This window comes from Dipodomys merriami, unplaced genomic scaffold (assembly GCF_024711535.1).
Source record: "Dipodomys merriami isolate MVZ:Mamm:240054 unplaced genomic scaffold, mDipMer1.0.p SCAF_48, whole genome shotgun sequence".
In the NCBI taxonomy this organism is placed as follows: domain Eukaryota; kingdom Metazoa; phylum Chordata; class Mammalia; order Rodentia; family Heteromyidae; genus Dipodomys; species Dipodomys merriami.
Window position 1 is genome coordinate 6,132,222 of NW_027206046.1, and position 13,811 is coordinate 6,146,032.

At 41.6% G+C, this 13,811-nt stretch overlaps 1 protein-coding gene across 3 annotated transcripts in view; it reads left to right on the plus strand.

The window, feature by feature from the left end:
• Rora (RAR related orphan receptor A) overlaps positions 1 to 13,811 on the plus strand; it is a 779,408-nt gene that overhangs the window by 169,697 nt on the left and 595,900 nt on the right. The gene's annotated exons all lie outside the window — the stretch shown is intronic.

Here is a 13,811-nt window from a genome sequence, read left to right on the forward strand (position 1 = left end):
ACAGAAGCCTTCTTAGAGTGGCTTATTTTTACTTTTCCTTTATTCAGCAGCGTAATTCAACAGCCACAGAAGCAAGAATAATACAGAGGCTCGAAAGAGTGTGTATTTGGCATGGCTCAGATACAAAAAAAAAAAGTATTATTAAGAACTAATGAGTGAGATAGTTAGATGTTAACTGGGAAAAAAGCATTAATGAGCAGAAGAGCATTCTGGAATAAACATCTGTTTCTGAAGCAGATGTTACCTTGTAAACTGGCTGAAGAAGAGCCTTGTGGAAGTGGGACAGTGGACTGATTTATGTAACCACAGAGGCAGATCGTGAAATTTTCTGTTATTGGTTTCTTAAACCAGAAACCCTTGAGCCTTTATATATGAGTGTATCAAGATCATGAATTTTTTGTCAGGGGAGGGGAACTTTGGGGTGGCAAGTTGTATCAAGCAGTGGTGAATTAACAGCAGCAGGTGATGACCAGCTTGGCTAATTCAGTGACTTGGCTCAGGCAAAGTCCTGATTTCTGCTTCACAGGGGAGAGAGTTGAGATTCTGATTGGCAACATATCACCTGTCTTGCATTGTCTAAGACTCCATAACCATTTCAGTATATGTGATTGTGACACTTGGTCTTCATCCACCAGTGAATATTCCTTAACCTCTGGCTGAATTATTGGACAGCTTATTTTATGCAGATGGTAATGAATTAATGTGCACCCATTCTTAATTGCACAACTGAGTACATTTTAACCATTGATCCAAAAAAATCACCAAATGACAGGATTTTGAGATTCACAACAGAGGCCTGAGTGTGTTTGTTTGAAGCTCTCTGTTCACGTTTCCAAAGGAACAATTTGATTTGAGTTCATTTAACTTCGTGTCATAGAAAAAAAAAAAAAACAACAACCCTTAGAACAAAAAAGGAAGCTTTTGCTGGGTGCCAATGGCTCATACTTAAAATCCAGCTACTCAGGAGTTTGAGATCTGAGGATCGCAGTTCAAAGCCAGAAGCCAGGCAGAAAAGTCTGAGAGACTCTTTATGTCCAGTAAGCCAGCAAAAACCTGAAAGTAGAGCTCAAATATAGAGTGCCAGTTTTGAGAGAAATAAACAAGCAAGAACATGGGACACTGAGCTCAAGCCCCAGTACTAGCACAACAAAAAAGGAGAAAGAAAAAATCTGGATCTGTAATAGATGATCCAAAACAATTTGAATAGACTGAGAAGTGTCCTCCAAGAGATTTATCTTGGGCTGGGAAGGTGGCTCAGTGGTAGAGCGCTTGCCTTGCATGTTTGAAGCCCTGGGTTCGATTCCTCAGCACCACATAAGCAGAAAAAAAAAAAAAGCTGAAAGTGGCGCTATGGCTCAAGTGGTAGAGTGCTAGCCTTGAGCTGAAGAGCTGAGGGACAGCACCTAGACCCAGAGTTCAAGCCCCACGACCGGACGCCCCCCAACCCCCCCCCCCCAAAAAAAAAGATTTATCCAGATGGAGCCAGTAGCTGGCAGGAGGATTGGTTCCTAGAACCTGGTGAGGCTGCTCCACAGGAAATCCTCTGCTAGGGGTTCGGGAGATATTTGGAAAAGGCTTGGGTGTGGCCTACCTGAATGTTAGAAGTGGGGCCTAGAGACAAGACAATTCCAGATCCTGAGCCACCTAAGTATATAGGTATCCCTTGCAAAGCCACTGTACTGAGTTATACCAACCCTCAGAGTATCACCAGCATGGTAGTGGGGGATGTTGTAACATCCGTCTTTGGAAAGATGTGTTCACCAGCAGCAAGAACAGTGATTGCCCAGGCCATACTGTTCATTAATGCTTGGTGAAGTAAAACTAACCCAAAGCCTGAAGTGATGATGTTGCATGTAGTTGGATGGCTTTTCTCCCCATTACATGTGCGCAAGCATGTACGTACGTACACACACACACACACACACACACACACACACACACACACACACACACACACGTCTCTGAACGCTTAAAGGAAAACTTTGTTTCTTTTTGTTATTGTAAAGGTGATATATAGAGGGACAGATGGATTATAGCTGTACAACTCAGGTAACGAGTACATTTCTTTTTGGACAGTGTCACCCCTTCCCCAGCTCTCTCCAGTTTTTCCTTCCAGTCTCCACCCATAAGTTGTATAGTTCATTTTCCACAGTGGTATTCCTGAGTATCACTTCTGCATTTGTTAACCCTTTGTCCCTCCTTTTCTGTGCCGTCTTCTCACCCTCCCAAAGTGAACAAACAAGACAAAAAGAAAAAAAAAAAAGAAAATCCTCTTATTTCCATTTTCTGGAGTTCATTTCAATATATATTATTTTATTTGATCAATAGCACATAGGCATTGCAATACCTTTTTGTTCCTCCTCTAAGGCTATCCTTAAAAGAGAATTTCTTGACCAACCATGGGGCTGGTTCCCATTTGGGGATACATTTGGGGTTTTTTTTGGTTTGTTTTTATTAGCCCCAGGGAAGCCTCAAACCAGAAAAGCATTTGGGAGAAATCCTCAAAGATGGCCTGTATATTTAGACAATAGGGACATCAAACACCTTGGATCAAGTATCAGGTTTCTCAGAGATGTGGGTCTTAACCAGGCAGGTGTGTTGGTTCCTTTTTTTTTTTTTTTTTTTGGTCATGGGGTTTAATTTCATGGCCTGGGCACTTGTCCCTGAGATTTTTCTCTCAAAGCAGAAAAGTCCTAAATCCATGACTCTTGTTGTGCTTGCAGTATTGACTGGTCGCTTTCTTTCCTTTTTTTTTTGGTCATAGAACTTGAACTCTGGGCCTCTTCAGCTCAAGGCTAGCAATCTACCAGTTGAGCTACAGCACCACTTCTGGTTTTCTGGAGATAAGAGTTTCACAGACTTTCCTGCCCAGGCTGGCTTTGAACTTCGATCCTCAGCTCTCAGCCTCCTGAGTAGCTAAGATTACAGGTGTGAGCCACCGGCACCTGGCTCATCGCTTTCTTGTAGGGGACTTGACTTCCATCCTGCAGTTCTTGCCATGTCAGAAGCGGTTTTACTGTCAAGTCTGTCACATGCCCCTTATGATCCTAGGATGTGTGAGGCAAGCAGAGTCAGTGCTGGGTTTGAACCTAGGGAACTCACTCAAGGGGTTTCCATTTTGGGCAGGGACAGGTGTCCTGGTGATCTAGCATCTGTTTGTCTTTTCATCTGCATGGTGACAACACAGGAGACAGAAGATTGGAGATCTTTTGCTATGCCTCTTAAGTTTCTCCTGCAAGTGACTTCTTCCATCGCTCAGTACTGGTAGAAGCAGCTACAGATAGAATTTAGGGAGCTTTTGTAGAGAATGGGTATATCTCTCCTAATGGCTTTGCTGTCCACTTAACCATTCTACTAGAGCCCTTTTGTTTGTTCTTGAGACCTAGACATTCTCTACTTTCACCATCCTATAGTCTCTCTGAGAAATGTAACTAATAAGGATTCTAGGATTTGCAGGAACTCAGCAAATGACTCAAAGTTCACTATTGGAAGGTAATAGAACCTGAATTTGAGCCAGGAGTTGCATCCCTCCCACACCCATCCTCTTTCTGTACTTTGTGTGTCCTGCAGACCTTTCACTTGGAATGCACCAATACTAAACTATATGTGCTTCAGGTAACACGAGAACCTGTTTTTTGATACTGTGGCTTTATTTATAAAATTTCTTGCAAGAAACACACCTACTCACACAAACATGGTCGCATATATGCAGACACATGCATTCAACTTTCTTTGTATATATTTTTTTTGTTTTAATCTTTCAAGAATTCGTTTAGACATTATCTCCTACAAACCAACTTCCCTGGGCTCTTTTGCCTTTTTCCTGCCTGATTACCCCATTGTAGTTTGTTATCTGGCCAGTGCCTTGAGATCAAGGGCCTTTTCTTTGAGCTTAGCCCACAAACCTTGCACATTATGATGCTGGTAATTCTGCAGATCTGAATGGAACCAACCTGATAGTGGGATTTGATATTCACATGGCTGTGTGTGTGTGTGTGTGTGTGTGTGTGTGTGTGTGTGTGTGTGTGTGTGTGTGTGTGTGTGTGTGTGTGTGTGTGTGTGTGTGTGTGTGTGTGTGTGTGTGTGTGTACTGAGGTTTGAACTCAGGGCTTGGACACTGTCCCTGAGCTTTTTTGCTCTAGACTGGTACTCTATCACTTATGTCACAGTTCCATTTCTGGCATTTTTGTGGCCAATTGAATAAAAACCTCACAAACTTTCCTTTCTGGTCTAGCTTTGACCTCGATCTTTAGATTTCAGCTAGGATTCTAGGCATGAGTCATCAGTACCTTTAGATACTCATGTGGTTTTGATGGTATAGGTGTCTGTGACTTTAGGAGCTGGCATAGGCTGAATCCTTGAGCAGATCTAGAAATGATTTGCTAAGAGGAAACATCTGTGTGTCTCTACTTTTCAAGCACTGTGACAATCTCCACAAGCCAAAGGTTTGAAGAACTATAACATTTATGACTCTCTGGCCATAAATTCACACTGCAGAAAACATAAAAAATGCCATTCCCTACGGTTATGGGAGAGATTCAGAGATTCAGCCCAGCAAACATCTGCATATGAGTCGTAAAGCTAACCTCTGGTGTGCAGCATTCAACTGCTACCGACATATATTAACATTAGTGACAACTGAATGTGATTATCTGCTATGACATTTTATCTGCCAACTGCAGACTTATGACTTCTAAAGACCCCATTTATCCCCTTTCTCATATGTTGTTTTTAATATGACTCAAGTCACATGCAGGAATTCATGATTAGTGGGCCTCTGCTTTTGTTTTATTTTATTTTTGGTGGAAATAGGGGATGTATAAATTTTCAGTACTTATATTGATCTTAGTACTTTGGATGGAATAAACTCTCACAAGTTTGTTAAAACAGCTGAATTGAAGTGCAAGTATTACTACTTTACATTTGAAAACCCTCCTGAGAGCCAGGAGCAAAGGAATAGAGATTCTGATACTAATGTTTTTGAGCTGACAAATTTATAACTAATTTATATGATGTTTGTAGCCCCTTATGTTGCACATTAAAGCTGAAATTCCTCTCGTTTTTTCCTTATTACTGTCATTGAAACTGGTGGTGTTCAGCAAAGTTTTTCTGCATAGGGCTTGATAGTAAAATATTTTTAGGCTTGGCAAGATACATGTTTCCTGTAGCCATACTCAGTTCTGCCACTGAAGAGGAGAAGTACCATAGGGATGACATGAAAACAAATGATCACAATTGTGTTCCAGTAAAATTTTATTCATAAAAATTCTCAGCAGGCTGTTTACTCACCCCTGACTCAAACAGAGAGATTACAAGCTATTTAAAAGCTTAGGAAGGTAGCCTTTAATCCTAGCTACTCAGGAGGCTGAGATCCTAAATATCATTGTTTGGGGCAGGAAAATCTGTGAGACTTTTATCTCCAGTTAACTACAAGAAAAGCTGGAAATGAAGCTGTGGCTCAAATGGTAGAGCATTGAGTGAAAAAACTAAGTGAAAAAACTAAGGGAACAGCACCCAGGATCTGAGTCCAAACCCCAATAGGCACAAGAACTTCTGGGAATGTACCATTATCTAGGTTCCAATCCATTTGGCGTTGTCTACAGTAGTCAAATCAAATTTTAAGGGAAATGAAAATGTTATCCTTTATCCTAGCACCATGATTTCTTAATTATTTGTCTCATTTCCAGTTCATCTAATGAATGTAAAGCATTCCTTCAATTCTGGAATCAGAAACTTAGGACAAGAATTCCTTCTCAGACAGCCCCAGCCCAGTGCTTTCTCTATTTCATTCCACACTGTAGAACTTTTGGGATGAGTTTGCAAATATTTGATGGTTGATGGGCAACTTGCCGAGTGGCTGAAAGGTTTCTGGTTTGGAAGTTTGAAGACAATTATTGAGCCAGAAGTAAGGTAAATACCTGAAAGTGTACATGCTAATACTTTTTCTACTGCTTTGGAGATATTTTATTTCTTAATGCTTTTGAGCAGTCTACAAAGCTACCAAACCTACATTGCACTCTTTCAGATGATTTAGGCAGTTTGGCTAAGTAGGACTAAGGTGAGCTACCTAGGCAACTGGGACCTAGATAATTTTCTTTTTATTCCTACTTTGTGGAGGTAGTTCCAACACCCTTACTGGTATAGAAACTGCTGGTAGCTTAGATGAAGTCAATAGCTCTTCTTCTCTATATCTTTTTTGTTTGGTTTTATAAATACATATTCAGAAATTGGGGACAAGAGAAAAACTGGGAATGAAAGAGCCCTGGGACTTTTTTTTTGTGGCCCTTTATGAAGTTTTTCCTATGATCAAGAGCCACTTCATTCATGTTGTTGACATGCCTCACTGGGGTCAGGACACTGGGATGTTGGGGTAAAAGAAACCTTGGACCCAGTGATTCTTGAAGTGTGACACTCAGACCTGCAGCATGTCCCAGAAGCAGGTTAGAAGAGCAAATTCTCAGGCCCTTTGGTCAAAACTACTGAAATAGTGTAGTCTTTTTTCAAGTGTGCCTAGGAATCTGCCTGCACAAGATCTTCAAATGATTTGTATGTATAGGAAAGTTTGAGAAATGCTGCTTTATCACCATTGATACTGATTTGTTCTGCTTCACATTTTGTGACTGTGGATACTAAGAGCAGGAGAGAGCAGATGACTTGTCTACCATGAGACAGATATCTAGCTTTCAGATTCTCATACCAGAGCTTTGCTAGTCACAGCACCCATCTATCTGGGTAGACTGGGGAAAGTCAAAGGCCTTGACTAGAATGATGGCTTGGGCTAGGTACCCATGGATCATGCTCCAATCCTGACTACAGAAGAGACTGAGATCTGAGGATTGCAGTTCAAAGCCAGCCCAGGCAGAAAAGTCTATGAGACTATTCTCTCCAACTAACCACCAAAAAACAGAAGTGGAGTTGTAGCTTTAGTACGAGAGCATCAGTATTAAGTGGAAAAAGCCAAACAAGAATGTGAGGCCCTGAGCTCAAGCCCCAGTTACTGTCTCCCCTCCCCCCCAGCCGCAGATCGCTGTCTCTGTCTCTCTCTCTTGCTCTCTCTCTTCGTGTGTGTGTGTGTGTGTGTGTGTGTGTGTGTGTGTGTGTGTGTGTGTGTGTGTGTGTGTGTGTGTGTGTGTGTGTGTGTGTGTGTGTGTGTGTGTGTGTGTGTGTGTGTGTGTGTGTGTGTCTCCCCTGTCTGTGGTCAGAGGAAGAAATGGAAGGCCTTATCACTTTGAGGCTCACTCCTTCCCTGGTGAGCTTCTCCCCATGTCTAAGTCCCAATCAGCCCCTTCACAACATCCTTGACTGGGCTGAGCCACAAGCCAGAGAAGGGCAAAGGAAGTGGAATGGACATTGCCTCCCACCCCCACCCCATATGTCATTGCAATCCTAGGGATTACAGTTGAGGATTAAGAGTCATTTGGGGGATAATTCAACTAGCCTAGAGAGGAAAACACACAAACACTCCCCCTACATGCATATACAACTCCCCCCCCCCACACACACATGCATATACCACCCACACAGACTGTAGAAAACAAACAGCCTAGGAGGGGGTGGGGATGGGGAGGAGGATGGGTAGAAGAGAAAGGGCCTGAATTTTGAATAGGTAGTGTAGGTTCCAGAATGATCTGTTTCCTAAACACTTTCGGTGAAGTTGTATACACAGTGACTGGAGCAGAGCAGCTGCTTCTCCAGCTCTGTGCATTGCTCTGTTTCAGAACTCATGGCAACCCTCTCCTCCAGGCATCTGTTACTGAGAACACAGGAAAGTTCTGCCAAGAGAATTCAAACTGGCAGTAGAAATGCCTGAAATGTAGAAAATTAGACACACATACACACACATATGGGGGGAAAGGGGGCGGGGAGGGATTACTTAGTTTCTAAAAAGATTCAATACATCCCAGAGGAAAGTGTTGGCCATTTCCCCTTTATTTAGATACCTGTGAGAAAGGTCAAATAATCTCCATATGACATTGGCTTCCTTCTTTTGATTTTGAGTGAATACAGTCAGTTCCTAGGTTGCTTCCCTCCCCGCCCCCCCCCCCCCCGCCTTTCCCCCCAGTTTTTTTTTGACATACTGAGTGAGGGTCCAGGCCAACAGGCTTGTCACAAATAGGATTAATGAAGTCTAGAAGAATCCTGTGTTTTCCAAATGAATCCAACCAGGGCTAAATAAACCAGAACTCTCCTAAGTAGAGGAAATGATTGGTGTGCTTTCACAGAGATGTAGGGCAGAAAAATCCAAGAAAAGGGAGTGGCTTAGATGGCCACTATGCTGTGAGCTCTTGCCTCAACCTCACTTGCCATTGACCTTGAAGGCTGTTTGACTTCACCTTGAACTCTGACACTGGTTAAACCAGGAAGGGGTGGAATGCCAGCCCTGGATTTTCCTGAATGAGAGGCTCAGGGTTTATACAGATGTACTTAGCAAGATCTTGAAAGCCACAGCAATTGATTTATTCTTCAGTCTTCTTTTCTTCCACCATCATCAATGATATTATGATACTGTTTAGATTTGGTCAACTGGAGAGATCTCTGTAGTCCTGATTTCTAGTTGTCTCCTGTGATGAGGCTTAATTTTATTGTCCTGAGGAAATATGAACCTCAGTAAGGAGAAGGTGCCTCGAGAAGAGAGAGAAAGCAGGTTGCTGTGGGTGATCATTTTTTCTTCTCCAAATTTCCCCCTTTAGTGCAAGAGAACTCCAGAATCCTTCACAGATGATCAAACACTGGAACAGATGTGATGGAACCAGTGGTGTATTCTGGGATTATTTGGGTCTGTTTTAAATTGAGCTTTTCCTGCACTGAAGGATTTTGGAAAATATGTTGGTCTTTTGAACACAGAGAGATTTCCAGCTTCAGATTTGTTGGGCGGATGGTGTGTGTGGTGGGGGAGATGCTACCATTGCAGTAAAGTATAAAGGCTGTGTGTCAGAGAATAAACACCTTGCATCCAGATAATATAAAGGAAACCAGGTTCCTGTGGTTAACGGTTGTAATCTAGCTACCCAGGAGTCTGATATCAGAGAATCAGTTCGAAGCCAACTTGAACAGGAAAGTCCCTGAGACTCTTTATCTCTATTTTAACACCAAAAAGCTAGCAAGTAGCTGTGGCTCATGTGGTAGAGCACTAGCCTTGAGCAAAGAAGCTCAGGGATAGTGCCCAGGTCCTGAGTTCAAGCCCCAGAACTGGCACCAAAACCAAAACAAAAACAAAAACAAAAAAAAAAACCCCAACAATGTGTAAAGAAACAATTCCTCTCTTCTCCTTGACCTACTAGGATGAGGAATTAACCGTTTGATGATATTAATCTTTCATTTTGGATTCTTCTTAGGATTTTAATACCAGGGTCACTCAGAGTGAGGCCACCAGGACTCATTCAAATGCTCTTGCAGTGGGAGAAGGAAGCCGTGTCAGGCTCAGTAATGGAACATCCATCCTGCCTGCCTATTGTGGAGCTTGAGAGAAACGTCCTGCAGAGAACAGTCAGGTGCAACCCTGTCTGCCAGACACAGCTTTCAAAACAATTCCACACTTTTTGAGAGGGTTGCTTTTATGGTTTCAGATGCCAGTTCATGTGGAAAACTAGAAAGGAAGGTTTTGTTTAGTTTAGCCCTGAATGAGGAGGCAGAGGTCTTTCCATCTCTACTTATCTTCTTATTCTAAGGTCATTTGTGGAATACATCCACTCCCTCTTCTCACCACCTCTTCCTCATCAAAAGAGTCTATTGGATAAGAATTTGGTTCTCTTAATCATCTTTTACTGATAATACTTTCTGTATCTTTGACTTGAGGTATACAAATTATTTGTATTTTACCATTCCTCTGGAAATTCTAGAATGTCCTAGCCCAATGAAACTTACAGAAATAATTACTAAAGATTTTTTTATATAACTCTGTGTGTGTGTGTGTGTGTGTGTGTGTGTGTGTGTGTGTGTGTGTGTGTGTGTGTGTGTGTGTGTGTGTGTGTGGCAGGGCTGGGGTAGGAACTCAGGGCTTCATGCAGGTGCACTATCATTTGATGGAACATTTAAAAAATAAGTTGATCTCAAGGAGAATTACAAAATGTCATGTCAAAGCAAGCTTTACAATGTCGGTGTGGGGGGGGAGGGGGGTATGATTGGGTGGGGGGGAGGGGGGAAGCTGGGAAGGGAGGTGAAGGGTAAACAAAGGAGGAGGCTGCAATGCTTGGTAAGATATGTATGCATTATCCTGCCCATGTAATTGTAACCCCTCTGTACAGTATGTTCTCAAATAAAATAAAATAAAATTTAAAAAAAAAATAAGTTGATCTAAGTCTTTCTCTGGAGGATAGCCTCATTGATAGCCCTAGCCAGGCTCCAATAGCTCATGCCTATAATTGTAGCTATTCAGGAGCCTGAGAACTGGGGGATTGCATTTCAAAGACAACCTAAGCCCAAAAGTCTGTGAGACTCTTATTTACAAAATAATCAGCAAAAAGCAGGGCTGGAGGTGTGGCTCAGGTAGTAGATCATCAGCTAAGAAAGTAAACTTGAGTCCTTGAGTTCAAATCCCAGTGCTGTACCCTCTCTCCCAGGGGAAAAAAGTGAAAAAGGTCAAACAGGATGATAACAACAAATCTGTGACAAGATTGTGTCCTGTCTTCGTTTTGGGAATAATTAATAAGTGGTCTGAAAAGCAACCCTCTCAAAAAGTGAAACTGAAACCCTAAATGGGGGTTTATTGTCTGCCAGTTTTCTCCAATCCCTGTGATTATTCTAGAGCTAATTTAAACTTATTAATGATTGTAAATCCCATTCTCTTATCATCAAATAGGTTTGCTATGATTGATTTGCTTTGAAAAATAACAGAGAGAAGGTATGACACACACTGACAAATGATTCTATTAATAAGATCTACTGCATTCAGTAATCTGGAAATACAGTATGTAGATTTTTTAGCTGGTGGGGGGACTTGTAAACAATTTTAAAAATGGCTTACTCTTTTTCTTTTTTTTTTGGTAAGCTGTATCTAGTTTATTTCCCTCTTCCAAATATAACCCCCCTCCCCAAAGATTGTAAGCAACTCTTACATTTAAGGTATTAAGGAACAGATGAAGTTAGACTTCGCAGATATTCTCTGGTCATCAGGGAATCTCTCCCAGAGCCAGACTAAAATGGCCTACTGCCCTCAGGCCTTTAGAAAACATCCCTTGGGGGTCAGTGCTTTGATTCCCAGCCATGCTGGAGGTAACAGATAGGAGGCTCTCTCCATGGTGCTTCTCAGAAATGTATGGACTGGGACACACAACAAGAAGCTTTGAAGCTTGAAGAATGTGTTGGCTCTGTGACTGTTCATTTTATTGCTTTCTTCCTGTGCAAAATGTCTGCAGACCCAGAGGGAGAGACACTCTGGCCAGACAGTGAGTCAGATGACAGGCTGACAAAAATGGCTGTAATTCTAGCTGCTGCAGTCCCAGCCCCATCTCTTTATGTAGAGCTGGGGATGAAACCAGAATCTAAAACAGCTCCCAGGAGAACAAAAAGATATTGTTACTAATGTTGGACTGACTCGAATTCTTCCCACATTTATTTATGCTCAACATTGGTATAAACATCTGAACAGCACCCACATTGGATAGTGATCTTATTAAATGAGATAGCTAAGCCAGTGCTGGTTGCTCTATAATCCTAGCTACTAAAGAGGCTGAGATCTGGAGATGGAGGTTCAAAACCAGCCTATGCAGGGACGTTCATGAGACTCTTGTCTTCAATTAACCAACGAAAAAGCCGGAAGTGGTACTGTAACTCAAATGGTAGAGCACCAGTTTTCAGGAAAAAAAGAAAAAAGCCAAGCAAGAACACGATCCTCTGAATTCCACAAAACAAGACAGCAGAATTTGATGCTGAATTTCACTAATGGCAGATTTATACAGGTTTAGACATGGAATCCATCTATATTTACCCATTTTTCTTCTAAACAAATGATTATTGAACACTTGCCTAGTGGCCATTACTGTTCTTGGAGCCAGGACATACTGCTGACACTACCTCATCCTCTGGTAAGGAATGGGGCGAGGAAATAGAGACACTCCAAGATGAGTGACAGAAAAGATGAGCACACATTATCTTACTTATGTAACCGTAATCTCTCTGTACAGCATCTTTACAAGAAAATAAAATTTAAAAAATAAAAAAACAAAAGAAAAGATGAGCACAGGTGAGCAGATGGGGGTTGCACAGAGAAATTAGAATGGAGGTTTAGATTAGGCTGAAATATGCATGAAGGTAGGAAATTGAGAGTTACAACTAAGAGAAGAGAGTTGTCTGTACCTCAGAATGAGAGAGTAGCTCCAGTTAACTTGTGCCTTATGGCATCTGCCAGCGTCCCCTTCTGTAATATGTGTCATGTACATGTTGGTCTCTTTTTTTAAATGCATTAGATTAGCACACCCCTCCCCAGCTACTGGGAGAATTTTTGATTCTATTTACAAAGAGTGAACCTGTGCCTTGAAGAGTTTACATGACTTGCTTGTGGTTACTTGATAAATAAAGCAACAGGGCCAATTTTAAACCAGGTCTAATTCAAACCAGGATCTTTTCACTACCGTCATCCAAAAGTGCCCATGCTGGCAAGAAGAAAGCTCACAGATCCTGATATCTGTACATGGTCTTGGTGTGTCTTCCATCTCAGATCAGCAGCTGACAATGTGAAGATGAAGGCCACAGTGATCCCGCTGGATATCTGTCCAGTACCTAACATGGAGCAGGGCATATTATACATTGTCAAGAAGTATTTGTTAACTGCAGGTCTATTCTTGTTTCCATCCTGCTCAAAAGGATTTCAAGAGAACTCCACAATGACATTGGAATGCAGCACATTTTTGCATAATTCTGAAACTAGGTAAGTCAACTAGTGATTGTTATTTAAAAAAAACTCTGGACATCCATGTATGCTGCTTGCTTATTTATATAGGTGGGATAGAAGTTGGGGGAGAGGGGAGAAAGAGCAAGTGCATACCTTCCCAACAGGGAAATAAAGTTAGGTTTTTGTCATAGAAAAAGCTTTATGAACTATATATGAATGGTAGAGATCTGTATATAAGACCTGGCAAAGAAATGTCACTTAAATTTCCTTGACTGATTAATAACCTCACCATTATTTCCATTTTACTATTTTTATGGCAAGCATCTTTCATAGGAGAATTTTAAGATAATTGCTAAATGAATCGGTGGCATCATTCCTGATACTTAGAACATATAAAATCTCTAAGGGTCTTATGGTCCTGTAGCAGAATTAGCATTTTTTGCTCAGAGAAGATGGGGGATTTGCAAGGCATGTGGACTTTCTAGTTTCATCATTGCCTCTCCAACTTGTGGAAATGTAGGCAAGTTATTCAGTCGTATGGAGTCTGAGTTTTCTTGTTTGTGACATGGGGTGATAAAACAGCTTACCTTACAGAGTTAAAATGTTTTACAAGGAGTATATCATGAACAGTTGGCTCGTTGTCAAATATATGGTAGTCATGTAAGCCCCAACTTCCAGAGATAGATGGATGAATGGGGTAGGGAGCGGAGAGAAACACACACATCATCTCCCTTCAAATAGTGCCTGTATATGTCCTTTCGGCCATAAATCAGACAAGATCAGAGGTGCCAAAGGCAGAGAGCTGTGGATTCAAAGTACTTTGGCAGTCTATTCCTTCTGTATCCCTTAACATAGGGATCATGATGGTACTCACCTAGCAAGGTTATTATGGATTTTGTACATGCCAAGTCCTCAATACATGTGAGTTATAAATGGCTTCTTCCCCCCATCCTCCCAACTTTTTGTTGATGTGGGGGCTGAA